At 49.0% G+C, this 23,641-nt stretch overlaps 1 protein-coding gene across 1 annotated transcript in view; it reads left to right on the top strand.

Moving 5' to 3' along the window:
• Positions 1-800: 800 nt before the first annotated feature.
• LOC115091127 overlaps positions 801-23,641 on the top strand; it is a 394,241-nt gene continuing 371,400 nt past the window's right edge. Inside the window, exon 1 of the mRNA XM_029601056.1 lies at positions 801-966. The gene's annotated coding sequence lies outside the window, so the exon portion shown is untranslated. The remainder of the gene's footprint in view (positions 967-23,641) is intronic.

Below are 23,641 nucleotides of genomic sequence, written 5' to 3'. Positions count from 1 at the left end.
CTTCTGGTGGTTCTCTGGTCTGCAGATAGGGGTTATGAGGTGGAGAGCAGGTTGTGGTGTGTGTGTGTTTGGTGGTGGTGATGTCAGGTTTCAGCGAACAGTACTGTGAGAAGGCTGTATATGTGGTGAGAGAGAAGGCTGATTATGTGGTGAGCGACGTGTCCTTTAGTTCTCACTCAGATATATGGTCACTTTACATTTGGGATGTTGTGAATAGAATTCAATTGCAGAATCATTAATACATTTTGCTCCTCTACGCCCCCCCTATCCTTGGGGACCCAGGCCCCATAACTCATTTTCTGGTCATGCCCTGCAGGCACTACCAGAAGAAGTTAGGGATGTGCACATACAGCATCTTATTAGCAAGAATTTCTATAAAGAAGCCAAGGAAAACTAATCAACCCCCCTTCCCCGGCTAGACCCCAACAAATAAAAGTCAACTTTGTGCAGAATTAGGTAAAACAATTTCATGGCAATATGACTTCGGAATAAAGGGAGCTGCCAGTGCCTGAATAAGCGTGAGAGGAGGCTGACCGCAGACAGACCCGGGGGAAGGATGGGCACAACCGGCAGCCAAAAATCCGCCTCCCTCTCTCCCTTCCCGTGCACGGAGCCGGTGCCAGCCCCACCCTACCCCGCTATTACCGCCCATCACTCCTTGCGTCCTTACGGAAAGCCATTCGTCCCAGCGCTGGCGATCGCAAGATCACCGATTGCTCCTATGAAGGAACGTGAAAAAGTCCCAGAAGGCCCGATGGTCGGCTGAAGTCGCCCCGCGCTGCTGTAGCTCCGCCCCTCAGAGGGAGCCCTCCTTGCTATTCGCTGGCTCGGCCCTCTGCCGGGGGCGGGGGGCGGTTGCCGGGGAGAGGGCACGAGGCGCGGACCTCAGAGAGCAGTGGTGGCCTCTTCGAAGCGGTGTTCTCCCTGGGCAACCTGCGCCCCTGCCAGCGGCACAGCTCAGCCAGGGTGAGTAGGGGGCCCCGCGTTTATGGCGGGGTGTGTGTGTGTGGATAAATATACCGCTCCCTATACGGCTGAAGGACCCTTGTGACACCGAACAGCAAAGATTTCCAGCGCTAATGGAGTATTTGCCCAGATGTCGCTAAATCCATACGGTTCCGGCTTTTGGTTTGAAAGATCCTTTGGAGGGGTTGCGTTGGACCATTGGGTTGTCATTTTTCTGGACAGTTATGCTGTCACTCATTTACCGCTACCCAAAACTCTGTCACTCGTATTTTTAGGTAGAGAGGGAGAAACAGTTCGTATAGAAAAAAATAAGAAGCTATAGGGTGGGGGAAATAGGGACAGTTCTTAGGGGGTAATTTTCATAAGGATTTACACGTGTAAATGTAACTGCTATTGTAGCAATTTTCAAAAGCCATTTACTTGAGTAAAGGACACTTCTGCGAGCAAATCCTATGGACAATTCAATGGCATATATTGTAGCAATTTTCAAAAGCCCACTTATACGAGTAAAGTGCATTTACTCGAGTAAAATCCAGTTTCAAGTGAGTAAATGCTTTTTAAAATCAGGCCCTTAGATTCTACTGAAATACATCAGTCATAATCAGTGTGAAAAGGAAGAAAATAGTAACACAGAAATGATGGCAGAAAAGGACCAAAAAGTTCATGCAATCTGCTCAGCAAGCTTCTTATGGTAGTAACTCCCGAGCAGGTTACCCCCATGTTTCTTTTGAGGATAAGTATAGTAACCGCCGATCAGTGCAGTTAATGAACTCCCCTCCCCTCCCTAAGCAGCCTTTAACTACATAAAGCATTAAGGGTAAACTTCCAAAAGTTTACTGACAGTGAAAGTGGATGACTGGCGCCTTTCTGGCACCCAAATGGCCTGAAAGCTTCTGAAGGGAGGAGGGGAAAGAGAAGGATGTTACCTGTATTATTAGAATCGCCTAGTTACAGCGAAGTAAACCAAGGCACGGAAAGCGGTCACACAGAGAGAAAGAACAGATTACAAACAAAAAGTTCTCCTGGCTTGTAGCTTTTTGCTCTGAGTACTAACCTTAAAAGATTGAATTCCTCTGCCAGTGTGCTGTGTTTATCAAAAAAGCAAACAGAATGTTAGGAATTATTAAGAAGGGAATGGAAAATAAAAAGGATGTCATAATGCCTTTGTATCACTCCATGGTGAGACCACACCTTGAATACTGTATGGAATTTTGGTCACCGCATCTCAAGAAGGATATAGCTGCACTGGAGAAAGTGCAGAGAAGGGCAACCAAAATGATAAGGGGCATGGAATGGCTGCCCTATGAGAAAAGGCTAAAGAAGTTGGGGCTGTTCAGTTTGGAGAACAGATGACTGAGGGGGGATATGATAGAAGTCTACAAAAATCATGAAAGGCCTTGAACAAGTTAATGTAAATCGGCTTTCCCTGTACGTACCAGGATCAGTCCAGACTGTTGGGTTATGCCTCCCCTCCAGCAGATGGAGTCAGAGAAAAGCTGAAAGGCACCCCCTAGATATACCACTGTGCCACCTGCGATCCCTCAGTATTTTCTCTGACTCCAGCAGATTGAGAGGCGTAACCTGCGGTCTTGATCCTCTACTTGGGTTATTAGTTTTCCAGGTTCAATTTTACATACCTTACCTGACTAGATCAACTGGTTGTTTTTCCTTTGTCAGTTTTGAAAAAAAAAAAAAAAGTTTGGTGTTTCTCTTAGGCTTTTAAGCGCAGCGAGAAGGCAGGAGGTGGCAGGCTTGGAAGGGCTTTGCCCTCTTATAACTTTCCCGGTGTTAGTGTCCCTTTGGGCTTGGGGGAGAGATTACCGGTGGGCCGGTCACCCTCCCCCCACAGTACTAAATTTCCAGAGGTTTTTCCTCTGAAGGGGGCTGTTTAGCAGCGCAAGCTTGTTTAAAAAAAAAAAAAATACAGAGAATTGTGTTTTGAGCGGAAGCCACTTAAGGCCTGTTGGGGACAGGCAGTGCGCTTTTCATTACAGCCCCGGCCTGCCGCGGTTCAGCCCAGGGAATCCGGAGGGGGTGGCTGGCTCACCCGGCGCGCTGCGGTGTATGCAGTTAAGCACTTACTTTTTTTTTTTGACGCGCTTTTGCTCTCTGACCGCGTGGCTCCTCGGATTGGCTCCCGATGCCGTGTTCTTCAGCCTGTAAGGCCTGCGGGGGGGCGGGGGCGCGACTCTCCTGAGAGGGTCTCTGCTCCCGCTGCCTTCCCGGGGGCGAGGGACCCTCTCGGGGGCCGAGCGCTGCCCGCAGCGTTTCCTCCGCGCGGCAAAGAGGAGTGCTCAGGGCGAGTTCTGCAGCCCCGCCTCCCTTAGAGAAGGGGGCGGCAGCCATTTTGGAAACGGAGCCGATAGAGGGAACAGAGGCAGAGGATTCTCCTCCATCCTCCCCGACTGCCTTAAGCCCGCAAAGTTCCCACGATTTGGACCCCCCTCGACCCCCCCCCACACCCGCGGGGAATGCTCTCAAAAGGCCGGTTCCATTTTCTTCACAATTTGTGCTCTTAATGCACAAAGCTTTCTTGGAAGCAGAAGCGGGCTATGAGGGGGCTGCTCCTTCTCCTCCTAAGGTCCCTAGAACCTCTTCAGACCAGGGGAAGGTGGGACCTCGCGGCTCACAGCCTCAGGGGGGCGCGGGCGTTCCGGAATTCCTGGATCCTGCACCGGCATCGCCGGACGCGGACGCAGCGGGTGTCTCGGAAGGTCAGACCACTGTTGAAGGGATGATCCCCAGATTCGCCGTTTGTTTGGCATGGAGGAGCTGCGTTTCTTGATCCCACAGGTGTTAAAGGAACTGGAGATATCGGTTCCAAACCAGGAAGTGGATACTTCCACAGGGGATGTGGCTTTGGCGGGGCTTCGAGACCCCCCCGCCGACTTTTCCTTTTCATCCTAAGCTGCGACAGATTGTCTCTAAGGAGTGGGACCTTCCGGAAGCTTCTTTGCGCGTTAGCAGGGCTATGGATAAGTTGTACCCTCTGCCGTCCGAGTCTTTGGAACTTCTCAGGACTCCCACGGTGGATTCGGCGGTTACGGCCGTAATTAAGCATACTACCATTCCCGTCTCAGGGGGTATAGCGTTGAAGGATCTCCAGGACAGAAAGTTGGAGATCGTATTGAAGCGCATTTTTGAGGTGGCGGCGTTGGGAGTCCGGGCCGCGGCCTGTTGTAGCATGGTACAATGGGCCACTCTTTGCTGGATTCAGCAACTGTTGACATCTCAAGATCTTCCGCCAGGCGAGGCGGAACAGGCCAACTGCGTTGAGGCTGCAGTCGCTTATACAGCGGATGCCCTATATGATCTTTTGTGGACTTCGGCTCGCGTTATGTCTTCGGCAGTATCCGCCAGGCGGTTGCTTTGGCTCAGTCGCTGGGCGGCGGATGCTTCTTCTAAGTCGCGCCTGGGTTCTTTTCCATTTAAGGGAAAAGTGTTGTTTGGAGAAGAGCTGGATCAGCTTATTAAGGACTTGGGAGACAACAAGGTTTATAAGTTGCCTGAAGACAGACCCCGGTAGTCTAGACCCTTCGGGAATACCAGAGGTCAATTCCGGGGGCAACGCCGGTCCCGTATGGGAAGGAGTGGCTTCCTTCTGCAGAGGCAGCAAGCATCGAGGGCGCCGTCTTGGAATTCTTCCTTTCGTGGTAGACGGCCCCAGCGTTCAGGATCTTCTCCGACCTTTGCCTCCAACAAAACAACTACACAATGATGGTGCGCAGACCCATTCCCCCATTCCGTGCATCGGGGGTCGATTGGCCCTATTTCGGGAGGAGTGGGTCAAGATAACTTCGGACCAGTGGGTCCTCGACGTGGTCAGTCACGGTTACGAGTTGGATTTTGCTCGTCCCCTCCGGGATCTTTTTCTGGTGTCACCATGCGGTCCTCGGGGAAAAACAGCGGGTGATTCCTCAAACATTGGACAGGTTGAGGACACTGGGGGCAGTAATCCCCGTTCCGCCAGCCGAACGTCGCACGGGCCGGTATTCCATCTACTTCGTGGTGCCCAAGAAGGAAGGCACGTTCAGACCAATTTTGGATTTGAAGCGGGTCAACAAGGCCTTACGCGTTCCTCGTTTTCGGATGGAGACGCTACGATCTGTTATTGCGGCCGTCCACAAGGGAGAATTTTTGGCTTCTTTGGACTTAACAGAGGTGTATCTCCATATTGGAATCCGGGAACGTCACCAGAGATTCCTACGGTTCATGGTGTTAGGGAACCATTTCCAGTTCTGTGCCCTTCCGTTTGGGTTGGCGACGGCCCCAAGAGTCTTCACCAAGGTTCTGGTGGTTGTCGCAGCGTCGCTACGCAGACAAGGGATACTGGTGCATCCGTATCTAGACGATTGGCTCATCCGGGCGAAGTCGGAATCAGCATGCAAGCGAGCGGTTCGGTTGGTGGTGCAGCAACTGCAGGCGCTGGGTTGGGTAGTCAACTTCAAGAAACGTCAGTTGAATCCGACTCAGCAATTGGAGTTCTTGGGAGCCCGATTCGACATGTCGGTAGGCAAGGTGTTCCTGCCTCGCCAGCGGATGCTCAATCTCATGACACAGGTGCAAAGCCTGTTGGACCTCCCGTTCTCCACGGCCTGGAATTATTTGCAGGTCATTGGACATATGGCTTCTACTCTGGCCATGGTACCGTGGGCTTTTGCGCATATGCGGCCTTTGCAAAAAGCCCTTCTCTCTCGTTGGGATCACAGATCCGAGGATTACGACATGGTGTTACCATTACTGGAGCCGGCCCGGTCCAGTCTCCACTGGTGGTTGAGCCCGGTTCATCTTCTTCAAGGCGTGGACTTAGAACCTCTGCCTTGGATAGTCCTGACGACGGATGCCAGTCTCTCCGGCTGGGGGGCGGTATGTCACACCCGGGCGGTGCAAGGGACGTGGTCTCCGCATCAATCCAAATGGTCCATCAATCGGCTGGAGACCAGGGCGGTTCGTCTGGCCTTGCGTCAACTTCTGCCGATGGTACGCGGTCGGGCAGTGAGAGTCCTCTCAGACAATGCGACCGCGGTAGCATATATAAACCGTCAAGGAGGAACAAGGAGTCGGTCGGTGGCGGCTGAAGCGTCCGTGTTGATGGCCTGGGCGGAACGTCATTTGGATCGCATCGCGGCCACCCTTATTGCAGGGGTGGACAATGTGCAAGCAGATTACCTCAGTCGACAGTGCCTAGATCCGGGGGAGTGGGAGCTGTTGACAGAGGCGATGTCTCTTATAACTCGGTGCTGGAGGGTGCCATGCGTGGACTTGATGGCAACTCCGCTGAACGCCAAGGCAGCGCGATTCTTCAGTCTAAGGTGGGAGCACTGCTCCGAGGGAGTAGATGCACTGGTTCTTCCGTGGCCTCCTCACAATCTTCTTTATGTGTTCCCTCCGTGGCCCTTGGTGGGAAAGGTGTTACGGCGCATAGAGTCCCATCGGGGTCTGGTGATTCTCGTGGCTCCGGAGTGGCCGAGATGTCCGTGGTTCGCGGATCTCATAAATTTGGCAGTGGACGGGCCACTGCGGCTAGGTCACCTTCAGAATCTCCTTCGCCAGGGTCCAGTATTTTTCGATCGGGCGGATCGCTTTTGTCTGGCAGCTTGGCTTATGAGCAGAGGCAGTTGAGGAAGAAAGGGTATTCCGAGGCGGTTATTACTACGTTGCTTCGAGCGCGCAGATCCTCAACTACTCTTACGTATGCTAGAGTGTGGAAGGTTTTTGACGCATGGTGCGTTGACTTGAAGGTGGCGCCGCGTCGGGCGTCCATCAGGCATATCCTTACCTTTTTACAGGCTGGCTTGAAAAAGGGTCTGGCCTACAGTTCTCTTCGGTTCACGTGGCGGCTCTGGGGTGCCTGAGAGGCCAGGTGGATGGTGTCTCTCTGGCGTGTCATCCAGATGTTGCTCGGTTCTTGCGCAGCGTTCGGAACTTACGTCCCCCGGTAAAGTTGCCCTGTCCTTCCTGGAGCTTAAATTTGGTCCTTCGTGGTCTTTGTGCTGCCCCCTTCGAGCCCGTTAGGCGGGCATCCTTGAAGGATTTGACTCTCAAAACCATTTTTCTAGTGGCCATTTCTTCAGCGCGTCGTGTTTCAGAGCTGCAGGCTCTTTCGTGCAGGGAACCGTTTTTGCGTATTTCGGAGTCGGGTGTGTCCTTACGCACAGTCCCATCATTCTTGCCTAAGGTGTCCTCGTCTTTTCATGTTAATCAGACGGTGGAATTGCCATCTTTTTCGGATGAGGAGCTACAGTCTTCCCAAGGTCGGGACTTGAGACGTTTGGATGTTCGTCGTATTCTCCTGAGGTATTTGGAGGTGACTAATGAGTTTCGGAGATCAGATCACTTGTTTGTGTTGTGGAATGGTCCCAAGAAGGGCCTTCAGGCCTCCAAGATGACTATTGCGCGATGGTTAAAAACCGCTATCGCGTCTACGTACATCGGTTGTGGTAAGTCAGTGCCCGATGGACTGAAGGCTCATTCTCTGCGTTCTCAGGCTGCTTCATGGGCGGAGAGCCAATTGGTGTCTTGCCAGGAGATTTGCAGGGCGGCCACTTGGAAATCCTTGCATACATTTGCTAGGCATTATCGCTTGGATGTTCGTGGTCCGTCGGCTGAGTCCTTTGGGAGCAGCGTGATTCGAGCGGGACTCTCCGGGTCCTACCCCGTTTGAGGCGGCTCGGGTACATCCCAGCAGTCTGGACTGATCCTGGTACGTACAGGGAAAGGAAAATTAGTTTCTTACCTGATAATTTTCGTTCCTGTAGTACCAAGGATCAGTCCAGACGCCCGCCCACGTTTATATCTTCAGAGAGCCCGCTCGAGTTTCTTTTCAATAGTCTACTGTTGCTGCAAATGAAATGGTAAGTTGTTTCGGAGTTCTTTCTAGTTCAGTTTATAAGTTGACAAGTTTGTTCCGGTTCTTGCTGGCCATTGCTACTTGATCTAGTCAGTCGTGGGACTAAAGAGGGTTGGTTTCCTTCTGCTTTGATATCAAATATACTGAGGGATCGCAGGTGGCACACTGGTATATCTAGGGCAGGGGTGGGCAATTAATTTTCCCATGGGGCCGCATGAGAAATTGGGATGGTTTTAGAGGGCCGGACTAATATAATTAACTCAGTTCTCAATAGCCCTACTTATGAAAAGACAGCAGTTTACCACCAATGCATGTCCTCTGAGAAAACACAACAAATAAGACCGATACAAACGCTTACATGCTAGCAAAATATCTCATCTCGGTAACAGACACAGAACCGACCTAACATACTCCAAGGATCTGTAGTAATGCACATAAACTAATCCACACACAGTTACACCTGTATTATGGAATACAAAACAGGAGCAACCCTATCTATGAAAAGACAACACCACAAATATTAAATCAGGTCCTAAAAACCAATACACCTCTTATTAGGAAAACAGAATAGCAAGCAGCTATAGATCCCCACACAGAAATAATTGTAAAACTATACTAATAAGCAGAATAAATGTTTCAAAACAGCTATGAACAGAATAACATCCAACAATTAAAAACTCATAAAAACTATTAAACATTCTCCAAACACCAATAAAATATTTCAAAAAAGCAGACATCACACAATTAAAATGGCAGTCAAGAAAAATAAACTTAAAGCCATCTTTACTTACCCCCTCCAGCAGCTCTCCTACTCCCCTTCCCTGCAGGCCGTGGCACACACCAGAAGCAGCAGTAGAAGCTAAGCTCTATACTTATGGTCCTCTTCCTTAGTGCCCATGTCTCTCACACACACACCATACCAGTCATGCCCCCATGACCAGTTTCTGTCTCTCACACACCAATCATCTCCCAAACAGTCTTTGGCACACACACCAGTCACCTTCCTGAACAGTTTCTCTCATGCCATACACACACACACACACAGGCTTCCCACTCCCGTGTTCTTCTTACATATATGGGCTTCTCACTCTCATAATCACTTTCTCTGTCTCTCTCTCTCTCACACACACACACACACCCACACACTCACTCACCAGTCTGTCACTCCCATGCTTGTTCTCTCCACATGCACAGGCTTCTCATTCCCATAATCACTTTCTTTCTCTCTCTCACACACACACACACACACACACACTCACCAGTCTCTCACTCCCATGTTCTCTTTCAGATATACAGGCTTCTCCCTCCCATGATGTGTCTCACACACACCCAGGTTTCTCACTCCCATGCTCACTCTTCACATGCACAGGCTTCTCATTCCCATAATCACTTTATTTCTCTCTCTCTCTCACACACACACACACACACCAGTCACCTGATCTCACTCATGCATACACACACACACAGGCTTCCCACTCCCAAGTTCTCTTTCAGATATACAGGCTTCTCCCTCCCATGCTGACTCACACACACCCAGGTTTCTCACTCTCATGCTCACTCTCTTCACATGCACAGGCTTCTCATTCCCATAATCACTTTCTCTCTGTTACACACACACCAGTCTCTCTCTCATTTCCATGCTCGCTCTCCACTGCACAGGCTTCTCATTCTCTGAATCACATTCTTTCTCTCACATTCACACACACCAGTCTTTTTCTCTCACACACACAGTCACCTTACCAACCAGTCTCTCGCTCTCATGCATGCACACACACACACACAGGCTTCCCACTCCCATGCTGTCTCACACACACCCAGGTTTCTCACTCTCATGCTCACTCTCTTCACATGCACAGGCTTCTCATTCCCATAATCACTTTCTCTCTGTTACACACACACCAGTCTCTCTCATTTCCATGCTCACTCTCCACGTGCACAGGCTTCTCATTCCCTGAATCACATTCTCTCACATTCACACACACCAGTCTTTTTCTCTCACACACACCGTCACCTTACCAAGCAGTCTCTCTCTCTCATGCATGCACACTCACCCAGGTTTCTCACTCCCACAACACCAGGCTTCTTACGGTCATGCTTTCCCACATACCCAGACTTCTCACTTCCATGCTTTTTCTCTCTCACTCACACACACATCAGTCACCTCCCTGACTAATGTCTCACACTCTCACATACACATCAGTCATCTCCCTGAGCAATCACTTTCATTGTCTCTCACATACACACACACATCAGCTCTCTGACCAGTCAATCACACACAGGCTGGCTGGCTGCTTCTCTCTCTTTCTCACTTCCTCTCCCCCCCCCCCCCCCGAGCACAAATGGGAGCTGCAGCAGCCCCCGAAGGCCAAGAAAGAAGAATCCCATCGGCCGCGGGAGGCTCATGCTGCTGACTCCTTTCTCGATTACCGGCTGCTTCAATTGCTCGGGGACCGACGCTGCAGCCGACGCGGCACGGCTCTTTCTCCTTCCCGCGCACCGCTCCGTATATCACTTCCTGTTCCGGGTCACGGGAGGGGGGGTGCAGGCGCGGGAAGAAGAAAAGGCCAGCCGTGGGTACCACAGCTTCTAACACTGCTGCCGTGCCCACTGGGCTTGAACGTGCTGACAGCCCAGCGGCAACGGCAGCGGGAGAGACCGGGAGCGCGCGCCACGGACCGGCAAAAAACTCCCGCGGACCGGTGGTTGGGGACCCCTGAAAAAGACCACGAAAGGCGGAACTGGTAGGTAGGTAGGAAAGAAACTCGAGCGAAGACATGCTGCCCAATTGGCCGGTGCTGGGCAAGGCTTGCCCAGCACCGGCCAATCGGGCAGCGTGTCTTCGCTCGAGTCACTCCCTCCCCCCCCACCGAACGCTGTAAAAAAAACCAGTTCATTCTCCGCCTGCTCTCAGCAGTGGTCGGGCCGGTCACAGACCGTAGGCGGGCCGGATTCAGCCCGCGGGCCGCCCCTTGCCCAGGTCTGATCTAGGGGGTGCCTTTCAGCTTTTCTCTGACTCCATCTGCTGGAGGGGAGGCATAACCCAGCAGTCTGGACTGATCCTTGGTACTACAGGAACGAAAATTATCAGGTAAGAAACTAATTTTCCTATTTACTCTCTCAGTCCATGAAGTTAGTAAGTAGCTCATTTAAAACAAATCGAAGAAAATTCTTTTTCATTCAGTGCATAATTAAGCTCTGGAATTCATTGCCAGAGGATGTGGTTACAGTAGTTAGTGTAACTGGGATTAAAAAAGGTTTGGATAAGTTCCTAGAGGATAAATCCATAAGCTGCTATTATGGTAATTAATAAGCAATAGTAGCTTGTGTTCCATCTAATGTTTGGGTATTTGCCAGATACTTGTGACTTGGATTGGCCACTGTTGGAAACAGGATACTGGGCTTGATGGATCCTTGGTCTGACCCAGTATGGCATTTCTTATGTAATGAGCAGTGCCTTTTTGGCAAAGTTCAGGTTTACCACTAGTGGGATAATCGATAGTGGGATAACCTATAGTCTATCTGTTATGGCCACCAGCCGTGGCAAGCCGCGACCGGGGCTGACTGTCATGGCCACTGGCCATGGTGGTCCGCAGCCGGGACCAGGTACTCACCCGCGACATCGGGTGGGCCTGGAGGCTCCTGCAGGAGCAGGGAGCCCCCTCCGGCATTCTTCCCGCGGCCTTGGTCGCTGCCTAGGCTGGCCGCGGAGCCCAGCAGGGCTGAGCTGACTCCACCCCCTTCCTGGCTGCATTAGAGCCGTGTGCGCGGCTGAAGAGAAGATTTAAAGGGGCCACGACAGGAAATTGGTCGTGGCTCCCTCCTGAGACTCCTCCCTCATTCCAGGTATTTAAGGCAAGGTCTGTTCCTCAGACCTTGCCTTGGTATTGAGGCTTCTGGTTCGGTTTCCGTGCTGGTATTCCTGGTTTCCGTTCCTGATCTCTGTTCCTGGTCTTCGTCCCACTTCTGGTCTTCTTCCTCGTTGGACTGATTCTTGGCTCCTGACCCTTGGACCGGCTTTCGTTCTTCTCTCGGCTCGCCCTTGGACTGGCTGCGGACCCTTCTCCTGGTTTACTTCTGGCTTGGCTGCGGACCCTTCTTCAGGCTTCGACCCTCGGAAATGGTCTTAGACTACTCTTCAGCTTCTACTCCTGGAGTGACTCGACCTGCTGGAGGCGCCAGCCGTCTGGAACCTACGACCTGCAGGAGGCGCCTGCACCCAGACCAATCTTCAGTCTTGAGGGAGTCTCCTAAGTCCCAGCGGCCGGGTTCCTTCGGGCTCCTCCTGGGGGAACCACGAGCTTCCAGGGCGAAGTCTTTACTCTACGGGTGAACCTTCAAGCCTTGCCCTCCGACGGTAGGGACCAGAGAGGGTTAACTCCCTCTTTGGCAGCGCTGACCTTACCTCGGAACAGGGTCCACTTCCGGAACCGCAACACTATCTTAGGGTGAAGAACTGAGGCTTTTTAAAAAATTTTTTTTACTAATGTAGTCCAGTTGTAAAGACAGTTAAACTGTTTACTCCTGGGGGAATTCTGCGCTACTGTGGAATACAGAATTTGTGCAGAATCCTCCTTTGCGCAGATTTCCTCCCTCACCTTGCAGATTTCTTCCCTTGTCGCAGTTCCCACAGATTTTAGCGCTGCTGCGCAGATCCTCCCTCTCTGCCCTCGCTGGAAATGGATAAAAAAGAACCGGAAGCATGCCGCGCACGGACAGCAGCCAATCCGGGACAGCGACGTCAGGTGGCGCACGGAGAGTGGGGGCATCGCATAGCAGCACGGTACTGGCGGCTCGAGGAGCAAACAGCAAGGAGGAGAAGAGAGAGAGAAGGGAGGGGGAAAGAGAAGGGGGAGAAGAGGGAGAGAGGGAGGGGAAGTCAGGTGGCGCACGGAGAGTGGGGGCATCGCAGCACGGCACCAGCGGTTCGAGGTAAGCAAGCAAGGGAGGGAGAGAGAGAAGGGAGGGGAACAGAGGGACAGGAGAAGGGGGAAAGGAGAAGAGGGGGGGAAAAAGAGGAGAAGAGGGAGAGAGAAGGGAGGGGAAGTCAGGTGGTGCACGGAGAGTGGGGGCATTGCATCGCACGACGGCTCGAGATAAGCAAGCAAGGAGAAGAGGGAGAGAGAAGGGAGGGGAACAGAGGGGAAGGGGAAAGGGGACAGAGAAAGAGAGAAGGGGAAAGAGAGAGAAAGAAGGGGGAGGGGGAAAGAGAGGGGCTAAAGAAGACGCCCTGGCCCTGTGAGTGTATGTTTGAGCCCTTGTGTTTGTTGTGAGCCAGTGGGTAGGTGTCTACCTGGGAGTCTGTATGTGCGGGGCGGGGGGTGGGGGAGTGTGTGTGTGCGTGCGAGAGAGTTGTATGTGGGGAGACAGAACATGTGAGCGTGACAGATGGCATGTGAGAGAAAGCATATGTCTGATATGTAAGAGAGACAGTGAGCAGGGATACTCAGGTGGAGAGGTTAGCAACAACTGCAGCAGTCCCTGCCAGCTTGGCTCTTCTGCCAGCAGTGTCAATTTGCCAGGGACTGGATTGCACTGAAATGCAGAAGAATTTACAAAAAATGTGTTATTTTGAAAAATAAATGTGCAGAATTTTGCAGAATTCAGAAAATGTGTGCGCAGAATTTTCAATTTTTTTGCGCAGAATCCCCCCAGGAGTATTACTGGAAGCAAGAACATGGATGGCAGACCCATTGACTCCCTCACTCCCTGCCTCTTCTTGTCCTGCCCAGGACCAGTGGTTTTCCCTTCCTGTCCACACAGCTGTTGATCCTTTGTGCTTGTCCCATGCTTTTTTGAATTCTAACACTATTTCTGTCCCCACCACTGCCCCTGGGAGGCTATTTTGTGCAACTACCATTCTTTCTGTGATCAAATATTTACTTACTTTCAGGCCGATACAGAAAGAAGCACGGGAGAGCGGGCGAGTGGCACAGGCCACTCTTCTGGGTGTGCGATTTAGTAAAAAAAAATATTCAAATGAGGGCCCGCGGTAAAAGGAGGCACTAGGGACACTAGCGCGTCCCTAGCTCCTCCTTTTTGATAGAAGTGGCGGCTGTCAGCGGGTTTGACAGCCGACGCTCAATTTTTCCGGCGTCAGTTCTCGAGCCCGCTGACAGCTACGGGTTTGGAAAACGGACGCCGGCATAATTGAGCGTCTGTCTTCCGGGCCGCGGGCACATTTAACATTTTTTTTTAATTTTGGGGCCTCTGACTTAATATCACCATGATATTAAGCCGGAGGGTGTACAGAAAAGCATTTTTTTCTGCTTTTCTGTACACTTCCCCGGTGCCGGCTGAAATTAGTGCCTGCCTTTGGGCAGGCGTTTAATTTTTGAAAGGAAAATGTGTGGCTTCGCTGCACATTTTGCTTTCTGTATCACATGGGAATGTCTAATAGGCCCATCAACATGCATTTGCATGTTGCGGGCGCTATTGGTTTTTGGGGGGGGGGGGGGGGGGGTTGGTCGCGTGTCAAGTAAGAGGTAATAGTGCGTCGAAAGCGCGTCCAAATCCGGGCTAACAGTGCGCACTTTACTGTCAGGCCAGTACAGTAAAACAAAATATTTAAATCAGGGCCCGCGGTAAAAAGAGGCGCTAGGGACACTAGCGCGTCCCTAGCGCCTCTTTTTGGACAGGAGTGGCGGCTGTCAGCGGGTTTGACAGCCGACGCTCAGTTTTGCCGGCGTCGGTTCTTGAGTCCGCTGACAGCCATGGGTTTGGAAACCAGACGCCAGCAACATTGAGCGTCCGGTTTTCAACCCACGAGCTGTGGGCTGATTTAAAATTTTTTTTTTAATTTTAACTTTTTTTTAACTTTTGGTACCTCCAACTTAATATCGCCATGATATTAAGTCAGAGGGTGCACAAAAAAGCAGTTTTTACTGCTTTTCTGTGCACTTCCTCTGCGCCGGCAGCCTTTGGGTAGGCGCTAATTTCTTAAAGTAAAATGTGTGGCTTCGCTGCACATTTTACTTACTGTATCGCGCTGGAATGACTAATAGGGCCATCAACATGCATTTGCATGTTGCGGGCGCTATTAATCTTGGGGGGGGGGGGTTGGACGCGCGTCTTCGATGCGCTATTACCCCTTACTGAATAAGGGGTAAAGCTAGCGCATCGAAGGCGCGCATCCAAATGCCGGTTAACAGTGCGCTCCACCGGAGCGCACTGTAATGTATTGGCCTGTATATTGGCCCGATTATCCTTGAGTCTATGCCCTTTGAGCCTCATATCATGACCACTCTTTGTAAAACTTGCTGTCCATTGAAAAATCCCTCAGGGGCATTCTTAATGCCTTTTGTGTATCTGCATGTCTCTATCATATCTCCCTTCCCCCTGCTCTTCTCTAGGGTATAAGCGTTTAGGTTCTTCATCTCTCTTCCTGGAGCTCACGGTACAGACGTGGCACCATTTTGGCAGTCCTCCTCTGGACTTCCTTCAGCTAGTGGCAGAGTTCACAGTTGCATGGTGTTGCCATAGAGAGAGAGACTGATTCACAGCAACATGTTAAATGCCACGGTTTGAAATATGAACATTAATGTGGAAGATCAGGGCATTAACTAGCCCTTGCTGCCCTGGCTGAAGGAGCAGCAGCAGGGCAAACACAAAGCTGAGGTCAAGTTTTTATGTTTTTGCTTTCTTTTTTAGTTATATAGCGCTGACAATCAACCCTTACAATGGGAACTCCATTAACAATAGGGTAATGGCCATCATTTGGGAATATACAGAAGTGCTTTCAACAGGTAACATTTTCTCACAGCCTCATGCTTGTCTGTTGTGAAGACAGTGTGGGATGCGATTTCTTTCTTGTGTTTTATGAATGAAAATGGCAGAGGGTCAGACCTAGGCTTTTCACAGCCATCCGCTGCACACTATTCAGTAGAAACCAAGAAGCCTGCATTTATACGAAATGCAATAGCCTCTTCAGACTCTGCTCTCTTCCAAAGACTAATCCAAAACATTTTCTGCAAAGCCTAGGTAGGTTGCCCAGATGTAGCATTTAGTTAGAGTGCTAAGTGAGTAAAGTATCAGATGACTGGAAAGCACATGAATGAATCCATTTTCTGGCTGCTGAACCTTTGATGCCCCCGATGATAGAAAATAACTAGTTTTGTGTGCTATGCTATTACTGACTCTGTAAAGTATGTTAAGTAATTTGAAAGTGTTTCCTAAAGTGTGTGTGTATTTTTGTTTTTATGAAAATATGAAAGTTTTTCAACAAAGGGAAACATTTATAATATAGCAAAAGAAAAGAGCATTCACAATAACGTTTGTCAAATGGCAGGTCAAACCAATGAATGTTTTTTTCTTTATGTGTAAAAGGATTTATTGAACGAGTCTTTCAGCGAACTTGCCAGAACCTGTTCGAGTGCTCTTAATACCTTAGGGCATGTGCTGTCCAGTCCCGTGGCTTGGTCCTCTCTTTGTTTTACTACTTCCACACAAACACTCTCGTCTGTAAATGGCATTCCTATGAGGAAAGACTAAAGAGGTTAGGACTTTTCAGCTTGGAGAAGAGACGACTGAGGGGGGATATGATAGAGGTGTTTAAAATCATGAGAGGTCTAGAACGGGTAGATGTGAATCGGTTATTTACTCTTTCGGATAGTAGAAAGACTAGGGGGCACTCCATGAAGTTAGCATGGGGCACATTTAAAACTAATCGGAGAAAGTTCTTTTTTACTCAACGCACAATTAAACTCTGGAATTTGTTGCCAGAGAATGTGGTTAGTGCAGTTAGTATAGCTGTGTTTAAAAAAGGATTGGATAAGTTCTTGGAGGAGAAGTCCATTACCTGCTATTAAGATAACTTAGAGAATAGCCACTGCCATCAGCAATGGTTACATGGAATAGACTTAGTTTTTGGGTACTTGCCAGGTTCTTATGGCCTGGATTGGCCACTGTTGAAAACAGGATGCTGGGCTTGATGGACCCTTGGTCTGACCCAGTATGGCATTTTCTTATGTTCTTATGTCCTCTGCCTCATGACCTTATGTACCCTGTCCAACATGTGGCAGTCCTTCCCCAAACCCTTCTTCAGTGAATACCTGTTGTGGTTACGTGTGTTTTCGTGGATCCTTGGGTGCTGTGGAGATGACCACGCCCATGGGGAGGAGCCCCATGAGGAGCCACAGCACTGGGCTAGACTCGTACTACACAAAACACAAGATAGTTCTTTATTGTATAGCTTGAAGAGAGCTACCAGAGGGGGCAGTAGTTGCAGTCGCAGGGACCTTGGCAGAGGGAGCCCTTCTCTCCCAGATGACATCAGGAGGTTCCGCTGCAGGTCTCCCAGCGAGGAGGTACTGTGGATGAGATAGACTGAGAGTTATACTCACTAGGTGTTTGCTGTTGATATGCGATTCCACCAGGAATGTTGTAGAAGGTACAGGCACTGAGGCAGGGAGAGCAGGCCCTCGAGGAGCGAGTACCTGTTCCCTGTAAGGCACCTGAAATAAAGCAGAGGTCCCCCGAGGAGCAGGTACCCAGGTTAGCAGTTACCCCAAAGGGCAGAGAGAGAACTTCCTGCGGCAGCACGGAAGCGGCAGAGTAGCATAGACAGGAACGGATTCGAGTCCTTGATAACTCAACGAGCTAGCAAATTAGTGAAGGTAATATACCCGGATGGCGTGACATCAGCATGAGGGAACGCCCTCGAGGTTCGGGCCAAGGGTGGTACAAAGATGTGGGTTGCACACGCACCCTAGTAGGTACCTGGGAGGAGCAATGGCGGGAGGCTGCACCATTGCCGTTCCGGGGATGCCAGAGAGGTTGGCTTGTAGACGCGGTGGTAGCTATCTTTCCCAGGTAAGCGGGAGGAGCCGTGAATAAGGTGAGGCAAACTGGGTGAAGCCGTCTAGGACCGACTGATGCAACAATACCAAAAAGCAGAATTTGTGTAGCTTTTCTGCCTTTTCTCTTGTACCCTTCCACAAATTTTTCTCTTCTCAGTCTTACGTCCCTCCTCTGTTCTTCCTTCTTTCAGTGATGTCACCTTGTGTAACCTCTTTAACTTTTCTTTCAGTCACATCTTTGCCATCCTGACTACTTTCCCCATCTCTTGCTGCTTGACAATGTTTCAACAAAAAATGCAAATTTTACTGAGAATGTTCAGTTAGCAAAAATTCAATTTTTTTAGAAAAATGTATTTTTTGTTGTTGCCCATTCCAAAGCTATAGGCTCCTCTGGGGAGCTGGCAGGTTCTTCTTGGCATCTCTGGGAAGCAGGGGGTTTCTTCTTCCTTTCCTTCCTTGGAGCCAGTCCCTCTTCTGGCTGGCTGTACTGCTGGAGGACCAACAGGGCCGGATGGGACTAAAAGGGGAAAAGCGCAAATGAGGACGCATACTCTAAGAACATAAGAACATAAGAAAATGCCATACTGGGTCAGACCAAGGGTCCATCAAGCCCAGCATCCTGTTTCCAACAGTGGCCAATCCAGGCCATAAGAACCTGGCAAGTACCCAAAAACTGAGTCTATTCCATGTTACCATTGCTAATGGCAGTGGCTATTCTCTAAGTGAACTTAATAGCAGGTAATGGACTTCTCCTCCAAGAACCTATCCAATCCTTTTTTAAACACAGCTATACTAACTCCACTAACCACATCCTCTGGCAACAAATTCCAGAGTTTAATTGTGCGTTGAGTAAAAAAGAACTTTCTCCGATTAGTTTTAAATGTGCCCCATGCTAACTTCATGGAGTGCCCCCTAGTCTTTCTACTATCCGAAAGAGTAAATAACTGATTCACATCTACCCGTTCTAGACCTCTCATGATTTTAAACATCCCTATCATATCCCCCCTCAGCCGTCTCTTCTCCAAGCTGAAAAGTCCTAACCTCTTTAGTCTTTCCTCATAGGGGAGTTGTTCCATTCCCCTTATCATTTTGGTAGCCCTTCTCTGTACCTTCTCCATCGCAATTATATCTTTTTTGAGATGCGGCGACCAGAATTGTACACAGTATTCAAGGTGCGGTCTCACCATGGAGCGATACAGAGGCATTATGACATTTTCCGTTTTATTCACCATTCCCTTTCTAATAATTCCCAACATTCTGTTGCTTTTTGACTGCCGCAGCACACTGTACCGACGATTTCAATGTGTTATCCACTATGACACCTAGATCTCTTTCTTGGGTTGTAGCACCTAATATGGAACCCAACATTGTCTAATTATAGCATGGGATATTTTTCCCTATATGCATCACCTTGCACTTATCCACATTAAATTTCATCTGCCATTTGGATGCCCAATTTTCCAGTCTCACAAGGTCTTCCTGCAATTTATCACAATCTGCTTGTGATTTAACTACTCTGAACAATTTTGTGTCATCTGCAAATTTGATTATCTCACTCGTCGTATTTCTTTCTAGATCATTTATAAATATATTGAAAAGTAAGGGTCCCAATACAGATCCCTGAGGCACTCCACTGCCCACTCCCTTCCACTGAGAAAATTGTCCATTTAATCCTACTCTCTGTTTCCTGTCTTTTAGCCAGTTTGCAATCCACGAAAGGACATAGCCACCTATCCCATGACTTTTTATTTTTCCTTGAAGCCTGTCATGAGGAACTTTGTCAAACATCTTCTGAAAATCCAAGTATACTACATCTACCGGTTCACCTTTATCCACATATTTATTAACTCCTTCAAAAAAGTGAAGCAGATTTGTGAGGCAAGACTTGCCTTGGGTGAAGCCATGCTGACTTTGTTCCATTAAACCATGTCTTTCTATATGTTCTGTGATTTTGATGTTTAGAACACTTTCCACTATTTTTCCTGGCACTGAAGTCAGGCTAACCGGTCTGTAGTTTCCCGGATCACCCCTGGAGCTCTTTTTAAATATTGGGGTTACATTAGCTATCCTCCAGTCTTCAGGTACAATGGATGATTTTAATGATAGGTTACAAATTTTTACTAATAGGTCTGAAATTTCATTTTTTAGTTCCTTCAGAACTCTGGGGTGTATACCATCCGGTCCGGGTGATTTACTACTCTTCAGTTTGTCAATCAGGTCTACCACATCTTCTAGGTTCACCGTGATTTGATTCAGTCCATCTGAATCATTACCCTTGAAAACCTTCTCCAGTATGGGTACCTCCCCAACATCCTCTTCAGTAAACACTAAAGCAAAGAAATCATTTAATCTTTCCGCGATGGCCTTATCTTCTCTAAGTGCCCCTTTAACCCCTCGATCATCTAATGGTCCAACTGACTCCATCACAGGCTTTCTGCTTCAGATATATTTTAAAAAGTTTTTACTGTGAGTTTTTGCCTCTACGGCCAACTTCTTTTCAAATTCTCTCTTAGCCTGTCTTATCAATGTCTTACATTTAACTTGCCAACGTTTATGCATTATCCTATTTTCTTTTGTTGGATCCATCTTCCAATTTTTGAATGAAGATCGTTTGGCTAGAATAGCTTCCTTCACCTCCCCTTTTAACCATGCTGGTAATCATTTTGCCTTCTTTCCACCTTTCTTAAAGTGTGGAATACATCTGGACTGTGCTTCTAGAATGGTATTTTTTAACAATGACCACGCCTCTTTCACATTTTTTACTTTTGTAGCTGCTCCTTTCAGTTTTTTTCTAACAATTTTTCTCATTTTATCAGTTTCCCTTTTGAAAGTTTAGCATGAGAGCCATGGATTTGCATACTGTTCCTCTTCCAGTCATTAATTCAGATTTGATCATATTATGATCACTATTGCCAAGTGGCCCCACCACTGTTACCTCTCTCACCAAGTCCTGTGCTCCACTGCGAATTAGATCTAAAATTGCTCCCTCTCTCGTCGGTTCCTGAACCAATTGCTCCATAAAGCTATCATTTATTCCATCCAGGAACGTTATCTTTCTGGTGTGTCCTGATGATACATTTACCCAGTCAATATTGGGGTAATTGAAGCCTCCTATTATTACCGCACTACCAGTTTGGTTAGCTTCCCTAATTTATCTGAGCATTTCACTGTCCGCCTCACCATCTTGACCAGGTGGATGTTAGTATACTCCTATCACTATAGTCTTCCCCGACACATAAGGGATTTCTACCCATAAAGATTCAATTTTGTATTTAGTCTCATGCAGGATGTTTATCCTGTTGGTCTCTATGCCATCCCGGGCATAAAGCGCCATACCGCCTCCTGGGTGCTCCTCTCTGTCATTGTGATATAATTTGTACCCCGGTATAGCACTGTCCCATTGGTTATCCTCTTTCCACCATGTCTCTGAGATGCCAATTAAGTCTATGTCATCATTCACTGCTATACATTCTGATTCTCCCATCTTACTTAGACTTCTGGCATTAGCATACAAACATTTCAAAGTTTGTTTTTTGTTTGTATTTTCATTCTGATTTTTAATTGATAGTGATAAGTTAGAATTTTTTAGCTCAGGTGAGTTTTTTTAGTTACAGGATTTGGACTACTTTTCTTATTATTGGAACCTCACTGTCAGGATGCCTTAATTCTAATGCATCATTAGTATCCTTTGAAGATAGTCGCTCAGCAGCGCATGGTTCGGAGAGAGGTGTCAGCTTTCCCCTTTGTTCTAGTTTAAAGGCTGCTCTATCTCCTTTTTAAAGGTTAGTGCCAGCAGTCTGGTTCCACCCTGGTTAAGGTGGAGCCCATCCCTTCGGAAGAGACTCCCCCTTTCCCAAAAGGTTCCCCAGTTCCTAACAAAACTGAAGCCCTCTTCCTTGCACCATCGTCTCATCCACTCATTGAGACTCCGGAGCTCTGCCTGCCTCTGGTGACCTGCGCGTGGAACAGGGAGCATTTCAGAGAATGCTACCCTGGAGGTTCTGGATTTAAGCTTTCTACCTAAGAGCCTAAATTTGGCTTCCAGAACCTCCCTCTCACATCTTCCTATGTCGTTGGTGCCCACATTTACCATGATAGCCGGCTCCTCCCCAGCCCTGTCTAAAATCCTATCTAGGTGACGCGTGAGGTCCGCCACCTTTGCACCAGGTAGGCATGTTACCAGGCGATCCTCACGCCCACCAGCCACCCAGCTGTCTACATTCCTAATAATCGAATCACCAACTATGACGGCTGACCTAACCTTTCCCTCCTGGGCAGTAGGCCTTGGGGAGATTTCTTCAGTGCGAAAGGACAATGCATCACCTGGAGAGCAGGTCCTTGCTACAGGATCCTTTCGTGCTGCACCCGGTTGATGCTCTCCAATCATGAGATCATCTTCCTCCAAGGCAGCACTAGGGCTGCCAGTCTGAAGTTGGGACTTGGCTACTATGTCCCTGAAGGTCTCATCTATATATCTCTCTGTCTGCCTCAGCTCCTCCAGGTCTGCCACTCTAGCCTCCAGAGATCGGACTCGTTCTCTGAGAGCCAGGAGCTCTTTGCATCGCATGCACATGTACAACTTCTCACCGGTGGGTATAAAATCATACATGTGACACTCGACGCAAAAGATTGGGAAGCCCCCCTCTTGCTGCTGGACTGCTGCCTTCATCTCAATTTTGATCAGTTCCTAGTTAGGTTTTAGGTTGCTATGGGAGTAGGAATGTGTCTAACATCTTTTGGGGTAGATTTTCAAACCGCGCGATTTGGCGTACTTTTGCTGGCGCATCAGGCGCAAGCAAAAGTACGCGGGAGTTTAGTAGATACGCGCATAGCCGCTAAAATCCTGGATCGGCGCGCGCAAGGCTATCAATTCCGTATAGCCGGTGTGCGCCGAGCCGCGCAGCCTACCCCCGTTCCCTCCGAGGCCGCTCCGATTTCGGAGCGGCCTCGGAGGGAACTTTCTTTTGCCCTCCCCTCACCTTCCCCTCCCTTCCCCTACCTAACCCACCCGCCCGGCCCTGTCTAAACCCCCCCCCCCTTACCTTTGTCGGGGGATTTATGCCTCCCGGAGGGAGACGTAAATCCCCGCGCGCCAGCGGGCCGCTAGCGCGCCGGGACGCGACCTGGGGGCGGGTCCGGAGGGCGCGGCCACGCTCCCGACACGCCCCGAAAACGCCGCGCGGTTCGGGCCCGCCCCCGACACGCCCCCTCAGAAAACCCCAGGACTTACGCGAGTCCCGGGGCTCTGCGCGCGCTGGTAGGCCTATGTAAAATAGGCTCACCGGTGCGCAGGGCCCTGCTCGCCTAAATCCGCCCGGATTTGGGCGGATTTAGGCGAGCAGGGCTCTTAAAATCCGCCCCTTTAAATGTATTAGTGAATTCACTATATGTCTGGTAGTGGCCTACTGGGGTCTGATCAAACTCTCAAAGATTTTGTTGTTGGGTTTTTTTTTTGTTTTTTTTTTTTTTGTGAAAGTGGCACCTGCCTATAAATTAATGGATGAGCTAGGAGTGGGTGGGCGAGTGATGGGAGGGTTGGGAAATCCAAACAGTCTAACTTCAGTTAGTCAGCCAGAGTGACTCACTACTCGCTTGATTAACAAATGTTGGTACCTATTCAAACCAATCACACTACCTCAACACCTTTCCAAGGTAAGTAACTGAGCTGAACTTTTCAACCTTTTTACTCAGGTATACAGTGCTCCTAGCTTATTTCTAACGTCTGGCTACTTTTTTTTTTTTTTTTGTATGGGGGGGGGGGGGTTGTGTTGTGTTTTATATATATATATTTTTTTTTTAATACAAACACTCAGTTCTGCTTACTAGCTCCTTACAGACTTTTAAAAATAAACACACTACCTACTGCTTACTAGCTGCCTTATTGAATGACTATTTAAAAATACAGTCTAACTTGTTTATTCACTGCCTTACTGACTATTAAAAGCAGAAACACAATAATATTCCCAAATAGTTAACTTTGCCCCAATACTTTTAAAAAAGACAATATACCAAGCAAAAACTTACTGATTCC

This window comes from Rhinatrema bivittatum, chromosome 1 (genome assembly GCF_901001135.1).
Source record: "Rhinatrema bivittatum chromosome 1, aRhiBiv1.1, whole genome shotgun sequence".
Lineage (NCBI taxonomy): Eukaryota > Metazoa > Chordata > Amphibia > Gymnophiona > Rhinatrematidae > Rhinatrema > Rhinatrema bivittatum.
The sequence above is the reverse complement of the archived record's forward strand: the minus strand, read 5'-3'. Positions and strand labels throughout refer to the sequence as shown.